The 26,108-nt window shown below is 45.8% G+C and overlaps 2 pseudogenes; one reads left to right on the forward strand and one right to left on the reverse strand.

Annotated features, from left to right (window-relative positions):
• Positions 1 to 10,663: 10,663 nt before the first annotated feature.
• On the reverse strand, positions 10,664 to 14,797 carry LOC123183191 (disease resistance protein PIK6-NP-like; annotated as a pseudogene).
• A 6,563-nt stretch (positions 14,798 to 21,360) lies between these two features.
• On the forward strand, positions 21,361 to 23,739 carry LOC123161116 (probable leucine-rich repeat receptor-like protein kinase At1g35710; annotated as a pseudogene).
• Positions 23,740 to 26,108: the final 2,369 nt, after the last annotated feature.

Below are 26,108 nucleotides of genomic sequence, written 5' to 3' on the forward strand. Positions count from 1 at the left end.
CTACAACCCTAGCATCACCGAACCTTAAGTGTGTAGACCCTACGGGTTCGGGAGACATGCAGACATGACTGAGACGCCTCTCCGGTCAATAACCAACAGCGGGATCTGGATACCCATGTTGGCTCCCACATGTTCTATGATCTCATCGGATGAACCACGATGTCGAGGATTCAATCAATCCCGTACACAATTCCCTTTGTCAATCGGTATGTTACTTGCCCGAGATTCGATCGTCGGTATCCCAATACCTTGTTCAATCTCGTTACCGGCAAGTCTCTTTACTCGTACCGCAATGCATGATCCCGTGACTAACTCCTTAGTCACATTGAGCTCATTATGATGATGCATTATCGAATGGGCCCAGAGATACCTCTCCGTCACACGGAGTGACAAATCCCAGTCTCGATCCGTGCCAACCCAACAGACACTTTCAGAGATACCCGTAGTGCACCTTTATAGTCACCCAGTTACGTTGTGACGTTTGGCACACCCAAAGCACTCCTACGGTATCCGGGAGTTGCACGATCTCATGGTCTAAGGAAAAGATACTTGACATTGGAAAAGCTCTAGCAAACGAACTACACGATCTTTGAGCTATGCTTAGGATTGGGTCCTGTCCATCACATCGTTCTCCTAATGATGTGATCCCGTTATCAATGACATCCAATGTCCATGGTCAGGAAACACATGACTATCTGTTGCTCAACGAGCTAGTCAACTAGAGGCTTACTAGGGACACGTTGTGGTCTATGCATTCACACATGTATTACGATTTCCGGATAACACAATTATAGCATGAACGATAGACAATTATCATGAACAAAGAAATATAATAATAACCATTTATTATTGCCTCTAGGGCATATTTCCAACAGTCTCCCACTTGCACTAGAGTCAATAATCTAGTTACATTGTGATGAATCAAACACCCATAGCGTCCTGGTGTTGATCATGTTTTGCTCTAGGGAGAGGTTTAGTCAACGGATCTGCTACATTCAGGTCCGTATGTACTTTACAAATATCTATGTCTCCATTTTGAACACTTTCACGAATGGAGTTGAAGCGACGCTTGATATGCCTGGTCTTCCTGTGAAACCTGGGCTCCTTGGCAAGGGCAATAGCTCCAGTGTTGTCACAGAAGAGAGTCATCGGGCCCGACGCATTGGGAATCACCCCTAGGTCGGTAATGAACTCCTTTATCCAGACTGCTTCCTGTGCTGCCTCTGAGGCTGCCATGTACTCCGCTTTACATGTAGATCCCGCCACGACGCTTTGCTTGCAACTGCACCAGCTTATTGCCCCTCCATTCAAAATATACACGTATCCGGTTTGTGACTTCGAGTCATCCAGATCTGTGTCAAAGCTAGCGTCGACGTAACCCTTTACGACGAGCTCTTCGTCACCTCCATAAACGAGAAACATATCCTTAGTCCTCTTCAGATACTTCAGGATATTCTTGACCGCTGTCCAGTGTTCCATGCCGGGATTACTTTGGTACCTTCCTACCAAACTTACGACAAGGTTTACATCAGGTCTGGTACACAGCATGGCATACATAATAGACCCTATGGCCGAGGCATAGGGGATGACACTCATCTTTTCTCTATCTTCTGCCGTGGTCGGGCATTGAGCCGTGCTCAATTGTGCACCTTGCAATACAGGCAAGAACCCCTTCTTGGACTGATCCATATTGAACTTCTTCAATATCTTGTCAAGGTACGTACTCTGTGAAACACCAATGAGGCGTCTTGATCTATCTCTATAGATCTTGATGCCTAATATATAAGCAGCTTCTCCAAGGTCCTTCATTGAAAAACACTTATTCAAATAGGCCTTTATACTTTCCAATAATTCTATATCATTTCCCATCAATAGTATGTCATCCACATATAATAAGAGAAATGCTACAGAGCTGCCACTCACTTTCTTGTAAACACAGGCTTCTCCATAAGTCTGTGTAAACCCAAACGCTTTGATCATCTCATCAAAGCGAATGTTCCAACTCCGAGATGCTTGCACCAGCCCATAGATTGAGCGCTGGAGCTTGCACACTTTGTTAGCATTCTTAGGATCGACAAAACCTTCCGGCTGCATCATATACAATTCTTCCTTAAGGAAGCCATTAAGGAATGCCGTTTTGACGTCCATTTGCCATATCTCATAATCATATAATGCGGCAATTGCTAACATCATTCGGACGGACTTCAGCTTCGCTACGGGTGAGAAAGTCTCATCGTAGTCAACCCCTTGAACTTGTCGATAACCCTTAGCGACAAGTCGAGCCTTATAGATGGTCACATTACCATCCGCGTCTGTCTTCTTCTTAAAGATCCATTTATTTTCTATGGCTCGCCGATCATCGGGCAAGTCAGTCAAAGTCCATACTTCGTTTTCATACATGGATCCTATCTCGGATTTCATGGCTTCTAGCCATTTGTCGGAATCCGGGCCCGCCATCGCTTCTTCATAGTTCGAAGGTTCACCGTTGTCTAACAACATGATTTCCAGGACAGGGTTGCCGTACCACTCTGGTGCGGAACGTGTCCTTGTGGACCTTCGAAGTTCAGCAGTAACTTGATCCAAAGCTTCAATCATCATCATTAACTTCCTCCCCAGCCGGTGTAGGCACCACATGAACATCTTCCCGCGCTGCGCTACTTTCCGGTTCGGAAGGGGTGACTATCACCTCATCAAGTTCCACTTTCCTCCCACTTAATTCTTTCGAGAGAAACTCTTTCTCCAGAAAGGACCCGTTCTTGGCAACAAAGATCTTGTTTCGGATCTTAGGTAGAAGGTATACCCAATGGTTTCCTTAGGGTATCCTATGAAGACGCATTTTTCCGACTTGGGTTCGAGCTTTTCAGGTTGAAGTTTCTTGACATAAGCATCGCATCCCCAAACTTTTAGAAACGACAGCTTAGGTTTCTTCCCAAACCACAATTCATACGGTGTCGTCTCAACGGATTTCGATGGAGCCCTGTTTAAAGTGGATGCAGCTGTCTCTAGAGCGTATCCCCAAAATGGTAGCGGTAAATCGGTAAGAGACATCATAGATCGCACCATATCTAATAGAGTGCGATTACGACGTTCGGACACACCATTTCGCTGAGGTGTTCCAGGCGGCGTGAGTTGTGAAACGATTCCACATTTCCTTAAGTGCGTACCAAATTCGTGACTTAAATATTCTCCTCCACGATCTGATCGTAAGAACTTTATTTTTCTGTCACGTTGATTCTCGACCTCACTCTGAAATTCCTTGAACTTTTCAAAGGTCTCAGACTTGTGTTTCATTAGGTAGACATACCCATATCTACTTAAGTCATCAGTGAGAGTGAGAACATAACGATAGCCTCCGCGAGCCTCAACACTCATTGGACCGCACACATCGGTATGTATGATTTCCAATAAGTTGGTTGCTCGCTCCATTGTTCCGGAGAACGGAGTCTTGGTCATCTTACCCATGAGGCATGGTTTGCACGTGTCAAATGATTCGTAATCAAGAGACTCCAAAAGTCCATCTGCATGGAGCTTCTTCATGCGCTTGACACCAATGTGACCAAGGCGGCAGTGCCACAAGTATGTGGGACTATCGTTATCAACTTTACATCTTTTGGTATTCACACTATGAATATGTGTAACATCACGTTCGAGATTCATCAAGAATAAACCATTGACCAGCGGGGCATGACCATAAAACATATCTCTCATATAAATAGAACAACCATTATTCTCAGATTTAAATGAGTAGCCATCTCGAATTAAACGAGATCCAGATACAATGTTCATGCTCAAAGCTGGCACTAAATAACAATTATTGAGGTTTAAAACTAATCCCGTAGGTAAATGCAGAGGTAGCGTGCCGACGGCGATCACATCGACCTTGGAACCATTCCCGACGCGCATCGTCACCTCGTCCTTCGCCAGTCTCCGCTTATTCTGCAGCTCCTGTTTTGAGTTACAAATATGAGCAACCGCACCGGTATCAAATACCCAGGAGCTACTACGAGTACTGGTAAGGTACACATCAATTACATGTATATCACATATACCTTTGGTATTGCCGGCCTTCTTGTCCGCTAAGTATTTGGGGCAGTTCCGCTTCCAGTGACCACTTCCCTTGCAATAAAAGCACTCAGTCTCAGGCTTGGGTCCATTCTTTGGCTTCTTCCCGGCAACTGGCTTACCGGGCGCGGCAACTCCCTTGCCGTCCTTCTTGAAGTTCTTCTTACCCTTGCCTTTCTTGAACTTAGTGGTTTTATTCACCATCAACACTTGATGTTCCTTTTTGATCTCCACCTCCGCTGATTTCAGCATTGAATATACCTCAGGAATGGTCTTTTCCATCCCCTGCATATTGAAGTTCATCACAAAGCTCTTGTAGCTTGGTGGAAGCGACTGGAGGATTCTGTCAATGACCGCGTCATCCAGGAGATTAACTCCCAGCTGAGACAAGCGGTTGTGTAACCCAGACATTCTGAGTATGTGCTCACTAACAGAACTATTTTCCTCCATTTTACAGCTGAAGAACTTGTCGGAGACTTCATATCTCTCGACCCGGGCATGAGCTTGGAAAACCATTTTCAGCTCTTCGAACATCTCATATGCTCCATGTTTCTCAAAACGCTTTTGGAGACCCGGTTCTAAGCTGTAAAGCATGCCGCACTGAACGAGGGAGTAATCATCAGCACGTGATTGCCAAGCGTTCATAACGTCTTGGTTCTCTGGGATTGGTGTTTCACCTAGCGGTGCTTCTAGGACATAATCTTTCTTGGCAGCTATGAGGATGATCCTCAGGTTCCGGACCCAGTCCGTATAGTTGCTGCCATCATCTTTCAGCTTGGTTTTCTCTAGGAACGCGTTGAAGTTGAGGACAACGTGGGCCATTTGATCTACAAGACATATTGTAAAGATTTTAGACTAAGTTCATGATAATTAAGTTCATCTAATCAAATTATTCAATGAACTCCCACTCAGATAGACATCCCTCTAGTCATCTAAGTGAAACATGATCCGAGTTAACTAGGCCGTGTCCGATCATCACGTGAGACGGACTAGTCAAGATCGGTGAACATCTCCATGTTAATCGTATCTTCTATACGACTCATGCTCGACCTTTCGGTCCTCCGTGTTCTGAGGCCATGTCTGTACATGCTAGGCTCGTCAAGTCAACCTAAGTGTATTGCGTATGTTCCGAGGCCATGTCTATACATGCTAGGCTCGTCAACACCCGTTGTATGCGAACGTTAGAATCTATCACACCCGATCATCACGTGGCGCTTCGAAACAATGAACCTTCGCAACGGTGCACAGTTAGGGGGAACACTTTCTTGAAATTATTATAAGGGATCATCTTACTTACTACCGTCGTTCTAAGCAAATAAGATGCAAAACATGATAAACATCACATGCAATCAAATAGTGACATGACATGGCCAATATCATTTTGCTCCTTTGATCTCCATCTTCGGGGCGCCATGATCATCTTTGTCACCGGCATGACACCATGATCTCCATCATCATGATCTCCATCATCGTGTCTTCATGAAGTTGTCACGCCAACGATTACTTCTACTTTTATGGCTAACGCGTTTAGCAATAAAGTAAAGTAATTTACATGGCGTTATTCAATGACACGCAGGTCATACAAAAAATAATAAAGACAACTCCTATGGCTCCTGCCGGTTGTCATACTCATCGACATGCAAGTCGTGATTCCTATTACAAGAATATGATCAATCTCATACATCACATATATCATTCATCACATCTTCTGGCCATATCACATCACAAGGCACTTGCTGCAAAAACAAGTTAGACGTCCTCTAATTGTTGTTGCATGTTTTACGTGGCTTCTATAGGTTTCTAGCAAGAACGTTTCTTACCTACCTAAAACCACAACGTGATATGCCAATTACTATTTACCCTTCATAAGGACCCTTTTCATCGAATCCGATCCGACTAAAGTGGGAGAGACAGACACCCGCTAGCCACCTTATGCAACTAGTGCATGTCAATCGGTGGAACCTGTCTCACGTAAGCGTACGTGTAAGGTCGGTCCGGGCCGCTTCATCCCACAATGCCGCCGAATAAAGATAAGACTAGTAGCGGCAAGTAAATTGACATGATCTACGCCCACAACTGCTTTGTGTTCTACTCGTGCATAGTAACTACGCATAGGCCTGGCTCTGATACCACTGTTGGGGATCGTAGCAAAATTTTAAAATTTCCTACGCATCACCAAGATCCATCTATGGAGTATACTAGCAACGAGGGGAAGGGAGTGCATCTACATACCCTTGTAGATCGCGAGCGAAAGCGTTCTAATGAACGGGGTTGATGGAGTCGTACTCGCCATGATTCAAATCACCAATGACCGAGTGCCGGACGGACGGCACCTCCGCGTTCAACACACGTACGGAGCAGCGACGTCTCCTCCTTCTTGATCCAGCAAGGGGAAGGAGAGGTTGATGGAGATCCAGCAGCACGACGGCGTGGTGGTGGATGTAGCGGGGTCTCGGCAGGGCTTCGCCAAGCTTCTGCGAGAGGGAGAGGTGTTGCAGGGGGAGAGGGAGGCGCCAGGGGCTGGTGTATTGCTGCCCTCCCTCCCCCCACTATTTATAGGCCCCCTGGGAGGGGGGGGGGCGCCAGCCCTGGATCCCATCTGCATGGGGGGCGGCGGCCAAAGGGGGGAAGGGGGTGGCTTCCCCCACAAGCCAAAGGGGGGCGCCCCCCACCCCTAGGGTTTCCAACCCTAGGCGCAGGGGGAGGCCCAAGGGGGGCGCCCCAGCCCACTAAGGGCTGGTTCCCTTCCCACTTCAGCCCATGGGGCCCTCCGGGATAGGTGGCCCCACCCGGTGGACCCCCGGGACCCTTCCGGTGGTCCCGGTACAATACCGATAACCCCCGAAATTTTCCCGGAGGACGAAACTGGACTTCCTATATATAATTCTTCACCTCCGGACCATTCCGGAACTCCTCGTGACGTCCGGGATCTCATCCGGGACTCCAAACAACTTTCAGGTTTCCGCATACCCATATCTCTACAACCCTAGCGTCACCGAACCTTAAGTGTGTAGACCCTACGGGTTCGGGAGACATGCAGACATGACCGAGACGCCTCTCCGGTCAATAACCAACAGCGGGATCTGGATACCCATGTTGGCTCCCACATGTTCCACGATGATCTCATCGGATGAACCACGATGTCGAGGATTCAATCAATCCCGTACACAATTCCCTTTGTCAATCGGTATGTTACTTGCCCGAGATTCGATCGTCGGTATCCCAATACCTTGTTCAATCTCGTTACCGGCAAGTCTCTTTACTCGTACCGCAATGCATGATCCCGTGACTAACTCCTTAGTCACATTGAGCTCATTATGATGATGCATTACCGAGTGGGCCCAGAGATACCTCTCCGTCACACGGAGTGACAAATCCCAGTCTCGATCCGTGCCAACCCAACAGACACTTTCAGAGATACCCGTAGTGCACCTTTATAGTCACCCAGTCAGGCACACCCAAAGCACTCCTACGGTATCCGGGAGTTGCACGATCTCATGGTCTAAGGAAAATATACTTGACATTGGAAAAGCTCTAGCAAACGAACTACACGATCTTTGAGCTATGCTTAGGATTGGGTCCTGTCCATCACATCATTCTCCTAATGATGTGATCCCGTTATCAATGACATCCAATGTCCATAGTCAGGAAACCCATGACTATCTGTTGATCAACGAGCTAGTCAACTAGAGGCTTACTAGGGACACGTTGTGGTCTATGCATTCACACATGTATTACGATTTCCGGATAACACAATTATAGCATGAATGATAGACAATTATCATGAACAAAGAAATATAATAATAACCGTTTATTATTGCCTCTAGGGCATATTTCGAACAATCATGCCCTGCAAATACAAGTTAGACGTCCTCTACTTTGTTGTTGCAAGTTTTACGTGGCTGCTACGGGCTGAGCAAGAACCGTTCTTACCTACGCATCAAAACCACAACGATATTTCGTGAAGTATGTGCTGTTTTAACCTTCACAAGGACCGGGCGTAGCCACACTCGATTCAACTAAAGTTGGAGAAACTGACACCCGCCAGCCACCTGTTTGCGAAGCACGTCGGTAGAACCAGTCTGGCGTAAGCGTACGCGTAATGTCGGTTCGGGCCGCTTCATCCAACAATACCGCTGAATCAAAGTATGACATGCTGGTAAGCAGTATGACTAGTATCGCCCACAACTCACTTGTGTTCTACTCGTGCATATAACATCTATGCATAAACCTGGCTCGGATGCCACTATTGGGGAACGTAGTAATTTCAAAAAAATTCCTACGCACACGCAAGATCATGGTGACGCATAACAACGAGAGGGGAGAGTGTCGTCCACGTACCCTCGTAGACCGTAAGCGGAAGCGTTATGACAACACGGTTGATGTAGTCGTACGTCTTCACGATCGACCAATCCTAGTACCGAACGTACGGCACCTCTGCGATCTGCACACGTTCAGCTCGGTGACGGCCCACGAACTCACGATCCAGTAGAGCTTCGAGGGAGAGTTCCGTCAGCACGACACCGTGATGATGATGATGATGAAGCTACCGACGCAGGGCTTCGCCTAAGCACCGCTACGATATGACTGAGGTGGATTATGGTGGAGGGGGGCACCGCACACAGCTAAAAGATCAATGATCAACTTGTGTGTCTATGGGGTGCCTCCCTCCCCCGTATATAAAGGAGTGGAGGAGGGGGGAGGGCCGGCTCTCTATGGCGCGCCCTGGAGGAGTCCTACTCCCACCGGGAGTAGGATTCCCCCCTCCCCTAGTTGGACTAGGAGAGAAGGAAGGGGGAGAGAGGGAGGAAGGAAAGGGGGGCGCCACCCCCTTTTGTACATCCGTTTGTTAGCAAAGAAAAACGATTTGTGCAGATTTTGTAGTGGGCCGCGCGCGCTCTGGCCCAATAAAGCCAACCCATGTTTTCCTTCCCAAGCAGCAATAAAACAAATCATATTTCCTGCACGGTGCGGTAGATAGTTTAAGCTACGCACAGGGCGCCCAAGACATGGCAGCCCACTTTCTTTCTGCGTTCTGTCTCATTTTATATTTTTCTATTTCTTTCTCTTTTTCCCCATTCCAAGTCTATTTTTTTTACATTTTTCTGAAATTCGAGATTTTTAAAAAGTTCGTAGTTTCAATTTTTATTCAAATGTCGTAAAAATTTACGAATTACAAAATGTTTTCCTATTTAAAAAATGTTTGGAATTTCATTTTATTTCTGTCGTGCCAAATTTGTTCAAATTTTAAAAAACAATCTCATGTTTAAAACATCTTTGTATTTTTCAAAATTGTTCCAAATTCGAAAAATATTCTGGTTTTAATGATTTCATTAAAATTTGAAACTAATGTTTCCATCCGTTCTCCGTCGAAATTTATTTATTTTATCCGAGGTGGTACTAAATTTTTGTGCGTCCGTCTGTTCTTTATTAGCAACCCAGATTTCGTACTTCGAGTGCACATGCTGTGGCCCAGCCAAGCCAGCCCAGTTATATGCCTCCTCACGAAGCTGCAAAAACTCTATTTGAAGCCTGGGGCGGCAGATAGTCAGATATTCGCACAGGACGCCTAAACTGTGCTGGTTGGCTATAGCCTATAATTGAAAAAATTATGGGCACATGCTAATAGAAGAAAATATGCTGGTTTTGCTCTAATTAATAAAAAATTGTGGGAACATGAGCGCAAAAATAGCCGAAGAGATTAAACCCTGATAATAAAGGGACATTCATGCCTGGTTATGTGATAATTATGCCAATCAAACAAAATTTGTGCACTCCAATAAGTAATCTATCCGGTTACATCGCTGTAGGAGAGAGTGGTCGAAGCAACCGTGCCTTGAAGGTCGCCGCGTAGCAACCAAATAAGGACGCAACCACAACTCTGAGACGGAGATGGACCCGGAGGAAAAAAAGACACCAGTTGGGTGGTCGCCATCACGGCGACCAACCCCACTATTATCTAGATCTCGCGGGCCGACGATGTCAGGAACGAGGATAAGCGACAATATAGATCGTGTGTTGTGTTCACATAGAGGATGTGGAACAGTGTGTTCGGGGATGTGGGGAATGCTGACATATTATTTTTCTCCCCGTTGCAACGCACGGGCATATATATATATATATATATGTGCTATATGATTTAATTTATGTAGCTCTTTGAAGTCCGACCTTTATTTTCGAATGATTTATTTTTCGACAATTCCTCAAAAAAAAAACAAGTGGTCAGAAACAATGTATATGACTATTTTAGAATCATGCCTAGGTTTATAATTTTTGTAGCAGACTTACTTGCAAATTATATTTGCAACACCGACAACAGTTCGGTTGACGGAGGAGGTGACTATAAGCGAGGCGCTAGCCGATGACACCTAACCGACGCGGCCGAGCTCTAATGCCGACTATCTCCTCCCATTATTGACGGTCGCCGCCCACATCCTTCCACTGACAAAAGGTTGAACTACCACCGCCGACGATGGCAGGAAGGAGAATAAGCGACAATATAGATCACGTGTTGTGTTCACATAGAGGACGTGAAAGAGTGTGTGCGGGGATGTGGGAAATGCTGAGATATTATTTTTTCCCGTTGCAACGCACATGCATATTTCCTAGTAAATCATAAGGCAAACAATAACAGAGTTCTGCCATGGCGAGAGATAAATAGAATTCAGGGATGTTACACACACACACTCACACAACGTCTATTCTACTCAAGCAAACCCAATAGGATGGGAGGCTGGCGAATAGATTTAGGAAAGAAAATATCTCACACTGCAGATAAGGCACCATGAATTCATCTGATCCACTCAACAAATTTGGTTCTGGAACCTGGCTTGTCTCTCTCGGAATACAGACTGAATATGGCTGCAGATCAAATGCTGGTGTGGTGGCCGGCCAGTTGAATTGCAGACTTGCAGCAAATGGCAGGACTGGATTGGACAACCGTGAAGCTCTCACTTGACTTGGATCCACGTACGAACTGCTGTTGAAGATGAATACAGGGTCAGCACTCAGCACAATGTATATGGAACATGTTCTTAATTTTTTTTCAGAACGAAGAACGTAGGACATATTATCTTCCCGATAATTGTTACTTCTGGGAGTGAGTAAAAAACACGATCATATGAATTACCGGGATAAGGTGGCCAGTTCCTGCTGGTTAGTCTCTCACTCTTCCTCTTCAGGTCTCGTTTCTTCGATCAAGAATTCGCCTAAACCTTTCTACATCTCCTTTCTTTCCTTCAAGACGGCCTCTTCCCAGTCCTTTTCATCCTTAAACATGAGATATTCAGAGACTCTGTGGACATGGATTTCACAGTTGGGGTGCAGGTTGATTGCTTTTTCAACGGAAGACTCCACGGCTTCCACCCGGCCTGGAGCTGCTCTGTTACAATTGATTTCGACCTTGAGGTCTACAAGGCCTGGAAGATGCTCGACACCCAAGTCTACAAAAAAATCTGACGCCACCGTCATGGGGCTCAATTTAAGACAGAGCCATCGGAGTGCTGGCACAGCACCTGGAACAAATGTTAGCCCCAGTCCATCTGGTTTATTTTCTGAGATGTCCAGTCCACCACTTGATGTTCGTTCAAATTTAAAAGCAGAAGGGTTTGACCTATATTTGAAGCGAAAGACCTTTAGGAGTTTGAATCCATTACTACCCACGGCCAGCTTTTCTTTCATCTCAGTTTGTATGTTTAGCTGAAGATGGGCCAGAGAAGGCATGCCCATCAGGACTTGGAGACCCTCCTCCTCAAATTCCCTGACCTCTATCCATAGTCTCATGAGATTTTGAAGGGAGGCCATGCTCCTGGGAACCATTTCCATTACAATATCTGACTTAATTTTAAGAACTTGGAGGCAAGGGTAGGTGCAGCACGGGTTACAGAACAGACGCTCGGCTATCTCTCCAGTACGAAGATAGCGAAGGTTGCATTTGCCCAACTCATTTACTTCCTCCGCAAATCTCACTGGGTCGTCAGTTTCACTGAATCGTAACTCCCCCAAGGCTTGCAGACTCCGGAACCCACTTGCAGGTAATTGTGTGTAACCGCTGACAAATAGGCGCACCAATGTCTGCAACTGCACCACAGTTGATGGCAGTCTTTCAAGATAATAACAGCCTCTCAAATCGAGAGTTTGTAAGTGCTGCAGCTTTCCGATTTCAGCAGGAAGCTCAGTAATTTTCCCACTGCGAATTCTCAAATATCTCAGCTGACGCGAGCTTCCTATATGTTTTACATGCTTGTTTTCCAAATAATAAAATCCCTCAAGATCCAACACCCGCAAAGCATGGAAGTCCACAAGGACAAGGGGGGGTACCTGCTGAACTTGCCAAAAGGTAGTCAGTGAGCGAAGATGTAGCTTGGTTTCTGTAATCGCACGGTTTGTGCCATTATGCTCTTTGCCACTTAATTGCATGGAGAGACGTCGAATCTTGCTTGGAAAAGAATTGCATACACGTCCATTTAAAACAGTGGCAAAATTCTCTTCATCTGATAAAGATATGATAAGGTCAAGCACCATATCATGGACTCGACAATATTTCACAGTACCATCATGATCAATATCAGTTGGCTGGATCATATTTCTATTAACAAGATCATTGATACAGTTTTCTGCTACATCATCCAAACGTCCCCACTCCCCATCGTCTATCAAGGAATCCTTCGGCCATCCATTTCCGTTTCAGTTCTTCACACTTGATCTTGTAGTCCTCTGGATATATACACAAGTACAACAAACAAGTCTTCAAATGGTGTGGAAGATCTCAGTAACTAAGTAACAATATATCTTTCATCCCTTTTAAGTTCCCATCACTATCAAGCAAAGGACCAGTACCAATGGAGTCTTGCAGTCTCTCCCATTCATCCTTCTTATGTGTCTTATTGGCAAGCAAACTTGCAAATGTAATTATAGTTAGTGGAAGACCACCACATTTTTTTAAGATCTTAGTTGAAACTTCTTCCAGTTCAACAGCACAAGGATCATCTATGCGGAATGTTCTCTTAAGGAACAATTTTCGGGAATCAACATCATCTAGAGGCGCCATTTGATAGGGTTCACCACCAGAGTTGGAACAACACCCATTAGCTACATGGCTAATGCGTGTAGTAGCAATTATTCTGCTACCATTATTATTCTCAGGAAATGCTGACTTGACCAATTTCCAGTGTTCTTCTTTCCATACATCATCAATAACAACGAAGTACCTGCTTTCAATATTATGCATCATTAAGCATTTCATAGGTGTGATGACTTGCAAATTGCAATGGAAACTAATTTGTATTCCCCACAAATATTTTGTACTTTTGTGCTTGATTTTTCAGTATTTTCTTTTGCATCAATTAAACTACTCCGGCTACAAATAGATTAGGGCTAAAAGTAGAGCCATTAATTCGATCTGGCCTGGCTGTTTAAACGTTTTAGTTCCTTTTTCAGGTAACTTCTTTTGCATCAATCAAACTATTCCGGTTTCAAAATAGATAAGGCTAAACATGAGTACTACAAAATACAAATAGAGGCATTGGTTCAATCTGATCTGGCCATTTAAAAATAGTAGTTATTCCCTGATATCTAACTATAGAAAGAGTTAATCAATGGTAGGTACAGGGGAATAAATATAGAGTACAAAACAAAACAATATAGGAGTACCTCTTTCCGGTCAAGATTTGTGCAGTTTTACGAATTAGTCGGTCTATGTTCCAACCCTCTGGCTGACATTCCTTGTCATCGATTTGAGACAAGATATCCTTCAAGAGCTTCTGTAGATCAAGAGTGCGTGAAACAGATACATAAGCTCGGCACTGGAAGTCTTCTCGTACTCCAATCTTGCGATACACCTCCATTGCCAAGGTGGTCTTCCCCAACCCACCGGAGCCGACAATCGGCACCACTTTCAGCTCCATACTCCCATCCATCAATAAAGTAGTAACTTGCTTCACTCGGTCGTCCATTGCCACCAAGCCCTTGACCTCCTCGTAGAGCGTGGTTATCCGCGGGTCTATCTCCACCATCCTTGTTGCACTATAGTAACTCTCATCAAGCTTGAACCTAGCACCATTTTTTGACAATAAGAACTCTATTAATCTCGATGTAGCATTGAGATATAGCACATACAACCCCAAGAGTACGTAGGAAGCTTGTACCTGTCACGTCGCTCGCTTTCCTCCATGACGCGAGCTTTGAGCTCTTTGATCTGGGTCGCGATGTCATGGCGCGCCCACAGAGTCTTGAGCTGGTGAGCCGTCCGCTTCATGAACTTTGGTTTGGCACCTCCGCGTCCAAGCCGGTCCATGAAGCGGTCGATGCAGTCTTCCATGTCGTAGCTGAGGTCGCGCACGCTGTCCCCCTAGCTCTTGCCAAGGCCGTCGAGCCTCGCCTCCATGTCGGTCAGTTTCTCCAGCAGGACCTGCATCCTGCCGAGCTCGCGCTTGAGGAACTGGATCTCCTTGCGGACCCTCTTGAGCAGATCGTACTCGTCACTGAGCAAGGCGGTGAGCTTGCCGAGGAGAGAGTTCATGGCCCCCGTCGCAGTGCTCACCCCCGCCATATCCTTGGGTGAAGGAAGGTGGACAAGTTCTTAGCAAGAGAAGAAGCTGCTGAACAAGTGCTATGGATTGCCTTCTTTGGTGGTGAAGCAATGGTGCTGGGCTTGCTCTACCGTGTTGACTCCTCCTTGGCCCTGGCTAGGCGTGCCGCGTGCATTATTGGTGTGGCTCGGGGACGAACCTTGGTGGTGGAAGGACGACCGTTCTTTTGGTAGTGGAGGCTGCCGACAGCAGCATGTGGATAATATTGATGACCGAAACGGTTGCCACACACACACACACACAGAGTTGCCTCAAAAAAAGAAAAAGAAAAAAATACACTACTAATGGCCGATCCTAAATAAAATAAAATAAAACTAATACTGATGACTCAATCTCGATGTAGACTGGATGGCGGAGAATCTTCATTGTGTGTCGGCACCGAAATATACCAACATTTCGATACTACTCGTATTCATGGTTGATACTAAAAAATAAAATAAAATATACTAAATCGATGACCACACATCACTGATTTCGATGCAGACCCGTGGGTGGACTATTCAACTTTTAGACTGAGGCTTTCAGCGAATTTTCAATAGTTTTTTTTCTTCAAAAGAATCAATCTATTCATCTTTAATCATGGCATTACAATGAACATAAAAAATAATAAAAAAATACATTTAGATCCATCTAGTGACGACTACAAGCACTAAAATAAGCCGAAGGCGCGCCGTCGTCATCACCCCTCACTCAGTAGAGCCAGGAAAAACTTATTATACTACACAATCGGGAAGCCGTCGTGCTAAGGCCCCATAGGACCGGCGCAGCAGAACAACAATCGTCGTCATTGAAGAGTAGCATAGATTAGAATGATCCAACCTGAAGGCACGAACGTAGTCGAACGACGACTAGATCCGAGCAAATCCATCAAGGACAGATCCGCCGGAGACACACATCCATATGCCCATCGACGATGTTAGACACACCATCGGGACGGGAGCTGGGCAAGGAGAAGCTTATTCCATCTCCAGGAAGCCGCCGCCGCTTTGTCTTACTGAGCAGGACACAAACCCTAACAAAACTCGAAGGAATATCTAAAGACGGAGCCCTCCTACCGGCAAGGATCGGGATCCACCGTGCCACCATGGCCCTAAGACCATCGAACACGAGGCGGACCAGCGGCAGTGCCTGCAGGAGTGCAGAAACCCTAGACTTTTGGGGGAAGGAGGCGACTACATGAGGCTGTTGCAGCATGTACGTCTTGGTAGAACAATAGAATTGAAAAGAGTGTGATACCCGCAAAAAATAGATAGACATAATTAGACTTTTCTTAGAAAGATTCATATGCAAAATTTGATTTAACTTATCACCATGGAACCGATATCTTATAGAGATCCTGGAAATTCTTGTTCGGCACAATTGCACTGCAGCACGGTCCGGTTCGGATTTTCAACTCTGCAGAGTTTGAGCGTTAGCGCCGCTTTGTTGGTTCCCAGAGCAGAGTTGAGGAGTGAAGAGAGTCCGAACACGCTCTAAAAGTGCTGCTCTGCTCCCTGGAAGCATAGATGGGCTGCATGTGGTAGCGGCGTGCAGACGCCATGGGATGGAGCCGGCGGTACTAGGACAAACTCAACGATTCCAGCTTAATTGTGATGGTGCCATATCAACACTGGGTGAGAAGGGAGCGGCTGCTGTGGTATGCCGAGATAAATCAGGGAAGTTTCTTGGAGCATCAGCACTAGTTTTTGATGGCTTGATCGATCCGGCGAGCTTGGAGGCACATGCGTGCAATGAGGCCCTCGCCCTTGCTCGCGATTTGAACTTGCAGGAGTTGGTGATTGCATCAGATTGTTTAGAAGTGGTCTCCAACTTGAAACAACAAGCTTTACCAGTGTATGCGTCGGTTCTGCAGGATATACACATTAGCAAGAACCTTTTTACTTCAGTTATTTTTCGCTTTGAACGTAGAGAAAATAATTTCGAGGCCCACTCGGTTGCAAAAGGAGCTGCGTCTCTGCCGGTGGGCCCCCATGTGTGGCTAGGGATCCTTCCTGACATTGCATGTATTCCGGATTTTGATGAGCTTTGAATAAAATCCCTAGTTACCTTCAAAAAAAAACTCAACGATTCCAGCTTCGCGACGCTAGGTGTTGACTGCTTCATCAAATTGTTGCACTGTGGAAGGTCTTCTTTGCCATCACTGTCTATGGATGAGGAACATTTGCAGGAGTTGTATGAAACATTTTTCTTAAATATATGAGCATATTTCATGAATAGTTGAACATAATTCCAAAAGATTGCGCATGGCAATTTTCTTATATGTATAAATACTTTTTTAGAAATTATCTGAATATTTTGCTTAACATACTACTTTCCACACTAAATCTTTTTCATAGATGGCACAACATACTTTTAAAGAATCCATTGGGTCATCATAATACATTTTTGTATTGAGCTAGTACTCCCTCCGTTTCTTTTTTACTCCGCGTATAAAATTTGATCAAAGTCAATCTACACAAAGTTTGACCAAATTAATATAAAAAATATGATCTATAATACTAAAACTATGTAGTATGAAAATACATTTCATGGTGCATCTGATAATATTGATTTCATATTGTGAATGATTATATTTTTTAATATAGAGTTAGTCAAACTCTACAAAGCTTTGATCAAATTTTATATGCGGACTAAAAAGAAACGGGGGAAGTACCAACTAGACATCAAGCAGGGATGAAAGAACAACCAATTCCATTCAATAATATGAATTTTCTATCCGACGGTTGTGAGTGACTAAATAGAAAAAAACACATTGCATGTATTCCTCGCTCGCGTCGCTCCAGGGGGCGGCACGGGTGATTCAGATCTCAGCCGCTGTCGCCCCGCTCCCTCCACCTCCGTCCCTGCCGACGACGGAGGAAGCCATCGGGCTAAGCCTGCGTGGCTGACGGCGGCGGCGGGCCTTCATCTCCTCGCGTGGCGGGTGGCGGCGAAGGCCTTTCATCCCCATGCGACGGGATCTCCGGCTGCTGTAGATCGGCGGCCCTGGACGTCGAGGTGCACGTGGCGGAGAGGGACGCCGGGGCGGCGGCCTCGGTCTTCTTCAGCGACCGTTGTGGCCGCTAGGGCGGCACGGCGGCCTACTGTTGGGAGCCGGCGGGCGACGACGTGAGGGCCATCATTCTGCCTAATAAAGGCGGCGGTCCGATGGTTCCTCTCACGTCAAGACGAAGATCTGCTTGATGCTTGTCCTCCTTGATTTGGCCAGAGTGTCAAGTTCCGGAAGGCTCCGCCGGCGAACTCCCATGGGCGCCTCATGCCTGGAGATTGCTGGATCGGATGGGATTCGGTCGTGCGCACCCATGTTTTTTCCGACCATTTGGTTTCTGGAGGGAGCGGCGCGAAGCTCTGCTACTTGTTGCCATCATGGAACATGTCTTTTTCGTTCCATGATGAAGTCAGAGGCAGAAAATGTCATGGAAGCTGTGATCTGAGGACTAGTAAAGGTGGTTCGAGTCTTTGCGGTGACGAGGAATTTGCTTGGTGTTTGGGAACTCGTAGCAGCGGCATGCAAGTGGGGGCGACAACACGGGAGAAGTTCAAGGTCTTACCTTTCAGGGTGAAAATCCAAGGTCTGGCCTTAATTGGTTGTGCCTGGCAATGGCCTTTTTGAAGGCATTGTTTTGAGAGCGTGGACTTTCTTCAGGATGAAAACCTATGATCTATGATCGGGCGATGACGGCGCTTGTGCACTGTTTCCTTCTTGGAGGCGTCGCTTTTGGAGAATTTGGACTTTGGGTGTTGTCTTGGTGGTGTTTGTACTGCTGCTGCAAGGACTAGATCACTGTAGCGGGACTTTTCCTTTTTAGCTTCTTGTTACTTTTTTTGGTTGTGTGCATCCGTAGTGCCAGTAGGGTATTGCGTTGTTGCAGAGGATCGATGTAATTGGTATCTCCGTGATATTAATATATTCCCTTTATAAAAAAAAATTAAGGTTAGGGTTTGCAAAAAATACTAGTTCTCAATTATTACTATTTCTGTAAAAGAAAACATTCACTTTCAGTAAACATTTTACAGACAGCACTCTTCGCTAACCAAAACCCCACCACCATTATCCTAGGCCATTAATTTGGACAGGGCCCGCTTGTCGGTATCTACTATCCTCTCTCTCCCCCAGCCCCTTACTCTCAGCGGCATTCCGTAGAGAACTCATGTGCAGTGTCAACTTCGGTTGGCACGGGCGTCACCTAGGCGGTGACTAAGAAGGTCGAGACGAGGATGAATGCGCCAGATGGTATCTTCGTCATGGTCGAGGACTGTGTGGACACCGAGGTAAGATGACGGTTTTGGGTCGCCTCCCATGTCGCCCGATGTGAGCTACCCGTGGGCCGTTTTGCTCTCGAAAGAAAGTATGATCGGTTTACATAATTCATTTCCTTTACAGATTTGAAATTCGATATCTTGCATTTATCGTAACATCTTTTATTCTCACAGAGGTTAGATTGTGTTTTCCTGTGCATATTTAGGTGGCGTTAAAAGTTATACTCTGTTTTTAATGGTTTTCTGGCGTCATTCTTGTTAACGAAAATATTCTAGAGTCCATATCTTGTACACGGTTTTGGTTAGAGATAAAACCAAATCGTATTTGAACTTTTCTTCTTCTTGTTTCCCACGTATGTAACAACCAGATCCTGTACATGCCGTGATGGAGGCTGTTTCCATCCTTTATAAACATGCAGACGCGGCCTACTCAGGTAGGAGTAGGTAGAAACGCTTACCAAACTTACAATTCTGTGACGAAGCTAGGTACAGTTTAAGGTATGTGTACTTCAAAGAGGGCTAATTTGTTTTACCCAACGGGTTACTGCATTACGTCTGCATTACTGACCTCCACTAATAATAAAGAAAAAGATGATACAGTCTACATTAGCTTTGATAGAGAATCTGTTTACTTGCGCCGCTGCTAGTTAACACAGTTTAGGGGAGAAAAACAAATCGTCTGCAGTGGCCGTTGCTTGCGAGACACGACCAGGCCTACACATTGGCTTATGCAGTCTTCAGTTCGGAGGACGGGGCTCGAAATGAACGTCTGGTCTCAAAAACGCTCTTATATTATGAGACGGAGGAAGTACTTAACAGAGATTGAAAAAGAGAAACGAGGGCAACGGTGCATATTGAGACTTGAGACAGAGGAGACGATGGGCCTCAGAGCACTGATAGCTGTTCTTTTGCCTTCATTATTTATAGGGGAATTCACATTCGGAGTAGAATCTCCTGCCATGTTAAATGCAGTAGCTAGCAAAATGACGACAGCAGGTCAGCAGCAGGCACCACCCAACAGTCACAGGGTACTGCAATTCTTACTCTGAATGCCCGAGTGCAGTTTCAGACTTGCTGCAGTCCAAACTGTTAGGCAACAAGCAAGTAGGGCCTACCTAATGTTTTTTTGAAATGGTTTTTTTTTAAATGGGGCATACCTAATGTACATACATGACCAAACTGACAAGTGACAACTCCATACATAATGACACAGAACTACGTAACAAGGCGCTACGATGAAAGATGAATAAAAATACAGTAATGAGACAATATTTTTGAATCATCCCCTTTGTGCTACAAATTAATCATAAAATGTACCTAAGTATACGGAGGGGTGCACTGTTATTTTTAGTTTCTCAAAGGTGCTGGCATTCATGGAGAAAGGGGGACATGGCATGCATTGATAATATGTCATTGCTGTTTTTGTAGGGTTTTATCTGTTCATTATATGATCCTTCAGGAGCGTGGCTCAACCAATACTACTGTTGGTATTGTCAAGTGGAGACAACTTTTCCTTTAATCATTTCCCTGAATGCAGTCTATTTCTTAGTGGTAGATTGTAGCAGTTGTTAGCCCAGAATGAACAAATGATTTTTTTTGCCTTGTTGTGTTTGCAGGCTTCGTATCGCAGGAGGTCCTCCGGTGTCAGTTACCTTATGTACGGGGAGGAGACGTACGTACGGGGTGCCAAGTTTTGTACGGCAACAGCAAGCGCAGTCTGCATGCAGTCCAGTCACATGTGTTGTGTGACACTACCTCGACCCTAAATATATATCCCCTGAACAAGCAAGCGGGGTCTAATACACAACATGACAAATCTCACAACTCCAGAAACAGTGGTACGGAACTTTCAGTTTGTTTAAATCTTATGCAGGCAGTGACAGAGCTGTGCCACAATCAAAGTTAAATGAAATTCAGAGATGATTTTGGCTGTAGTAGATTATTAAACGTTGAAAATTACGAAGAAAGCAGCCCAGAGATGGGATGGCACCAGCGGTGCAAATCAACATCGTCGATCGGCGGTCGTCAGTTATGTGTCTGTACTCCTTACCATCAGCGTTGAGATGGAGAGGAAGTAAGATGTGGCATATTCAGAGAAACATAATTCATAGCAATCAGCCGGGGTTGTGCCGTTTTGCCTTTTTGAGTGTGCCCGCCTGTCTGCCATGTTCAGGGGGTGATTTGAGTGTGATTAAGACTTTTTTTCCTTCGTCATATGAAGTTTTCGTGTTGAGCTACACCCTATTAATTTATTGGTGGAGACATTCCACATTTGAATGGAAGAAAAATACTCTTATGTTTGACCAACACTTGCAAGCTTTTCTTGGCCTAACATTCCACATTTGAATGGAAGAAAGATACTCTATGATGACCTGGCCTGCAGACCATCCCAGTATATATACACATTCATCCAGCACCCTGGCCTGCAGTGAATGCCATGACAATCCAACGCATGTTCTTCCTCGTGTCTTTGAGCCTGCTGCTACATCTATGGGCGGCAGAGGCCGCCACTGGCAACGCCGAAGAAGCACAAGCACAGGCACTCCTCCGATGGAAGTCCACGCTGCTCAACTCCTCCTCTTTGTCCTCGTGGTCGCGTGCCACACCGACCTGTTCCTGGCATGGTGTAACATGTGACCCCCATGGCCATGCTACCAAGCTCGAGCTTCCATGGTGCAACCTCAACGGCACCCTTGACGCCCTGTATTCCGCCGCGCTCGGGAGTCTCACCGAGCTCACCCTCTACACCAACAGCCTCGCCGGCGCCATCCCGGTGAACATCTCCCTATTTCTCAACCTCGCCACTCTGAACTTGGGCAGCAACAACTTTGTTGGTCCCATACCCTACCAGTTCAGCAAACTGAAGCACTTGACGTGCCTTGATCTGTCTAGCAACAGGCTATCTGGGCAGATACCACGTTCGCTCTCGGTGCTCGCAGCACTAGAGTCTCTAAACCTTGGACAGAACAATCTTACCGGAGGAATCCCAGAGGAGCTCGGGATGCTGCATAGTTTGGCTCAGCTTGAACTGAACATCAACTCGTTCTTCGGACCGATCCCAGCATCACTTGGACAGCTTCAGATGCTAGAATATCTAGACATAAGTGGAAATCATTTAGGTTCAACCATCCCTTCCAAGCTGGGAAACCTTACTCGTCTGTCGTCTCATCAACATAGACCTGTCCTGGAACAAGCTTTGTGGAGGTTTGCCCACAACCTTTTCCAGGTTGTGGCACCTGGAATCGTTTGTAATGGGGAACAACAATCTCGACGGCACTGTTCCACCAGACTTCTTCACAAACTGGACCAACTCGCTCACAAGGTTCGATATAGCAAACAACTCTTTCACGGGAAGCATCCCACCGGAGATTGTTCGGTGGGAGATTCTATATTGGTTTGGTTGTCCCTCTCTGGCAACGTTTTCGCCGGCATGATCCCCACTGAGCTAGTAAGCATGCAACACTTGGAGGTGGTGGACCTGTCCAATAATCATCTTAATGGCATGATACCATCAGAGATTGGCAACTTGTCATCAAGTTTAGTAACCCTGGACCTTAGCTCCAACCAGTTGGAGGGCAAGATTCCTACTATGAACCCCGACACTGCCAGTAACAATTCCTTGTCTCATGCTACTATCATCTCCTTGTCCGGAAACAAATTTACAGGCATTATTGACTGGAATTTCTGTCAACTACCTAATTTACAGTTCTTGGATCTATCAGACAATCTGTTGTCTGGAGTTATCCCTAATTGCCTTTGGAGCTTGCCGAATCTTGTGTACCTGGATTTGTCAAGCAATGCTATTGATGGAGAAGTTCCAATCTCAGTACACAATATCTCTCCACTGGTTTCACTACATCTATCTAACAACCACTTCACAGGATGCTTTCCATCTGTTGTAAGGAACTTCAGAAACCTAATCACTCTAGATCTTGGTGGCAACAAGTTTTCCGGTGTAATTCCTACTTGGATAGGGGCAAGCAATTCTTTGCTAAGGGTTCTCCGACTACGATCAAATATGTTCCATGGAAGTATTCCTCATGAGGTTACACAACTCATTCGTCTCCAAGTACTTGACCTAGCTGAAAACAATCTGACAGGCTGCGTACCAGTTAGTTTTGCTAGCTTTACTCACAGGAAATGGCCAGAACGGACCTCGCTAGGGATGGATCTGAGTTCTGTGTACTACTCAATTGATGGCCAGCTTGACATAATTTGGAAGGGGCAAGATTATACTTTCCATAGAGCAATTTGGCTTATGACTGGCATTGATCTATCAAGCAACTCTCTTTCCGGTGAGATCCCCACAGAGTTACTTAATCTTCATGAAATTCGGTTCCTCAACTTGTCTAGAAATAACTTATCTGGTGGTATCCCAAACAACATTGGCAACATGGTAGATATGGAGTCCCTTGATTTCTCTTGGTATAAGCTCTCAGGTCCCATTCCATCAAGCATATCAGACTTGATGTACTTGAGCTCACTTAATCTCTCCAACAATCTTCTTTCAGGGGAGATACCTCATGGTAATCAGCTTCAAACGCTCAATGACCCGTCTATTTATGGCCACAACCAGGGGCTCTGTGGCCGCGCTCTGAGCATTGCATGTACCAACGGTTCAAGTGGTACAACAACACTATACGGGGTAAGTGAGCATCACCAAGAACTTGATGTTGTCTGGCTGTACTACTCAGTGGTCGCTGGAATTGTCTTTGGTTTCTGGCTATGGTTTGGAACATTATTTTTCTGGAAGCGTTGGAGGTTCACTTTTTTCCATTCCATCGACGCCGTGCAGCAAGAAGTTGCGCAGACGTTGAAGCATATATGATGGAACCCTGTCTGGAGTTTTGCTCTCAAGCAGTTGCAATTATCTGCACTGGACATGCATGTATTATTACTAATGCCCCTCCTTATTTATTTTCACCAATGTAGTACAATTATGAAATCATGTATCACCGGATTCGCTTATAGATCTTGTGATGAAGCCAGTTTCACGTGTACTAGTATTTTGATGAGTTGCAAGTGATGCATATACCTTTCGTCGCTCAGTTTATATTGTGCCTACATGCATCCAGACTCAAAATTATGAAGCTGATGCACACCTGTTTCTGAATTTCCTTTCCTCAGAGAAAGAGTGTCCCAATATTGTACCTACGCTCGCCCGCCGTAGTATATACGGTCTCCGTCTCTCTCGATGTACAGGCCTCCTGAACAACATTTGAAATTTGATAACTTGCATAGTTATATTCATTGTTTCTTCTTTTATTCATATAAAAGCAATGCAAGTAAAGCTTAAATTATATCTCCATCTGTATAATTTGGTGGTGCTAAAAGGCATACTCTGTTTCTAATGGTTTCCTGGGCTCGTTCTGTCACAAACTGCTACGTTTAGATGGCTTGAATCGATGCCATGGAGCAACTGGTTAGAGCGGTTTGAAGTTTGATTGTTGTTATTTTCTACCCTCGTCCATTTATTTGATGGCATGGCACATAAAGATTGCACACGTGTTTCTTGGTTCGTGTTAGGCAACTCACTGGATAAAGAGTTGAACAAAGTTTTGTATGGAGAAAGAGTGTTCCAGGATTCTGTGAGAAAATGTAAAATCAATCCTTTGGAGGAAAAAGCAGGGCAATCTTCCTTGAGAATCTTTCTACGTGATAAATAGTTCCATTCCTTTGTGCTGATTTCTGCAAGTCAGACTATCTGAATCTCTGTAATTTTCACAAGTACTTGGGTGGATATTTCTAGGATTCTACGGATACAACATGGATGCTTGGGTTAAATTGCACAAGTATAGCAATTCATTTTGTTAGTTGCAAGAACTATATAGCAACAACTCATAATATAGCAGAAACCCGTTTTTGATTTGTTTGCGCGATTCTTTCATTCACTGTGTAGCTCTAGTCTGTTAAGCAACGGTTGAGGGTCAGCGCGTACGTTGTACTAGTCGCCAGGAAAGCTATCCGGTAGGACTCGGTGACCTGATCATGGCACAGGTTGGTGATATATGGTATCTTGAACGAACTTAATTTCTTGAACAGTATAAAGGGGTTGCATATGGATAAGAAAATCCGCGGGGCTCATCGTCGGCGAGTGGTGTGCTTCAGCGGTCCTGGTTCCAGAGATGAGCATGTGCATGACGATGGTGATGAAGATGTTTTTTTTAGAAAAGGACCCCCGGCTTCTGCATCTGCGCGATGCATACGGCCACTTTATTAATTATTCTTATAAGACCTTACAAAGTCATACAATAGTAAGACTAAAGCCGCCGTCTAAGCAACAAACTGTCGCTACACCTATCCAGTTGATAAAGGGGCGCAGATAGCCTGAGCCTAATACCAAACAGACATCGCAGCCAAACCTAACATCGAAGACCTGAGGACCCATCCAGGACGCCTGCCGGGCATGGGTCTTGCCGGTCCGGCGTGCTCTCAGAGCCCGCCGCCGCCAACTGCCACCGCTCCATCTTCAGAACTGTACTGATGCATCAACCTTGCTCGGTCTAGCTATCGTCGACGCCACCGCGGCGCCCAACGGCACCTCCTCCCTGCGCGCAAACAACTGTGCACGTCGCGGTCGCCACTGATACACCTCAGCACCATGCTGCCAAGTACCACCAGCCGACACAGCTTGAAGTCTTTGGAAGATCTGTCGTGCGTGGCACCTGCCGACCAGGCATGACAAAGCGTAGCACCTGTCGGTCAGGCATGACTTAACATCTCCACCGAAGCTCCGTGCAAGACGAAGCCGCTCCACCTCCTGCCTCCGACTTCCAGCGCTGCTCCACAAACGATACTCCCAAGAAAGAAACGACACCGCAGTGCCGCCATCGTCCGATCTAGAACACCAGATCCTAGGGTTTCCCCCAGAGCAGCACGAGTGGGTCGACAGTAATTACACAACGATGCCTCCGTCAAGGTAACGGCGTAGAACGCCGCCATCGCCTGCCAACGGCTCGGTTTTCACCGGCAACCATGTCTCCCCAACTCGCAGCCGGGACTAGATGATGGATCTCGAGATCCGATCACCAAGCCTCTGGCCGGCCATCTCTGACGAAGAAGATGACCACCACCATTGGCCAGCGAGACGACGCGATATGAATAGGGCGCTGCCAGCGTGCGTCCTGGCCAGCACCACCGGCGCTCGGCCCATCCCGGACCACGCCTCATGGTCGAGGGCAACGGCAAGCGTTGCCA

The sequence above is a fragment of the Triticum aestivum genome, chromosome 1D (genome assembly GCF_018294505.1).
Source record: "Triticum aestivum cultivar Chinese Spring chromosome 1D, IWGSC CS RefSeq v2.1, whole genome shotgun sequence".
NCBI classification, from domain to species: Eukaryota; Viridiplantae; Streptophyta; class Magnoliopsida; order Poales; family Poaceae; genus Triticum; species Triticum aestivum.